Source organism: Penaeus monodon, chromosome 30 (assembly GCF_015228065.2).
Source record: "Penaeus monodon isolate SGIC_2016 chromosome 30, NSTDA_Pmon_1, whole genome shotgun sequence".
Lineage (NCBI taxonomy): Eukaryota > Metazoa > Arthropoda > Malacostraca > Decapoda > Penaeidae > Penaeus > Penaeus monodon.
The window spans coordinates 13464917-13466151 of NC_051415.1; the positions used below are offsets into that span (position 1 = coordinate 13464917).

Consider the following 1235-nt stretch of genomic DNA (forward strand, 5'->3'; position numbering starts at 1 on the left):
TTTTCCGTGCCATACAATCCATCAACTTTTATATCTACGTTTATGTGAAGAGATATTTTTGAGGATTGAGTCACTTCCGGTCAATATTGCACTGCGAATTTCTGAAAACTTTTAAAATATTTTCCCCATTTTCGTTTTCTTTTCTTTTCTTCCAACTCTATGCCTTTGTTTTCATTTTTCTCCTAGTTCTGTTGCTCTCTTCGTATTCAATTCACGACATTTTACTTCCAGTTCTCATCTCTCTTTTCTTTCTTGCAATTCTGTGCTTTTGTTTTCTTTGATTTACAGTTTTCTACCAAATCCGTTCCTTCTATTTAGAGTTCTTTTATTTCTGTTTTCTTTTCTCTTCTCTTCTTTTCCCTCCCTTCTTTTCTCTTCTCTTCTTTCAGTTCCCTTCTTTTCTTTTCTCTTCTTTCAATCCTGTTCGTTTCTTTTCTCTCATCCAAAGCTGTTATTTCCTTCTCCTTCTTCATTTTATCCCATTTTTTTCTGTGCGTTTTCCTCTTATTTCAGATTCTTTCCGTTTTCTTTTCTTGCAATGTTGGTCTATTTAGTTTTTGTTTTCTGTTTTTCTTCCCTTTTGTTCGATTCCGAGTCCATTCGGGTCTTCTCTTACCCTTTTTATTCATAATCTGTTTATTTTCGGCTTCTTCGAAGTTGTTTTGATTTATTCTAGTTCTCTCTAGTTTCGTTTCTATCTACTTCTGTTCTCTCTATTTTCAGTTTCTTCCAAATCTTATCTATTTCGTAATGTTATTTTCCTATTTTTTGTTGTTGGAAGTGTTATAATTGTTCCATTGTCTTCCAATTAGTGTCTTTTTTTAATTTGTTCTGTTTCCTTCCGTCTGTTCTCCTCTGTTTACCTTCCAAGTGTGTAAATTGTTATGTCATAATCAACATCAGTTCTGTTTCTCGTCTACTCCTTTCTTCGTCTGTTTATTGGAGGTGTGGGTCGCTGTTGTTATGTTCCCTACATTTCTTTTTCTAATTAGGTTTCTTTTAAATATACCCTGTTTCCTTTTCTTGTTTTGTCTGTTTTTGTCTGTTTTTGTCTGCTTCTGCTTGTTTTGTCTTGTCTCTTTTCTGTCTGTCTTCTGTCTGTTTTTTGACTCTTCTGTTCTCCTTCCAATTGTGTTAATTCGTTATATCATAATCACCATCAGTTCTGCTATTACTAGTCTTGTTACTTATTTTCCTTTTTTCTTCGCCTTTTTCTGCAGTTCTTAATTCTGGTG

The 1235-nt window shown here is 33.6% G+C and overlaps 1 protein-coding gene across 1 annotated transcript in view; it reads right to left on the reverse strand.

Annotated features, from left to right (window-relative positions):
• LOC119592355 (choline O-acetyltransferase-like) overlaps positions 1-1235 on the reverse strand; it is a gene marked incomplete in the record, with an annotated part of 212829 nt that overhangs the window by 75134 nt on the left and 136460 nt on the right.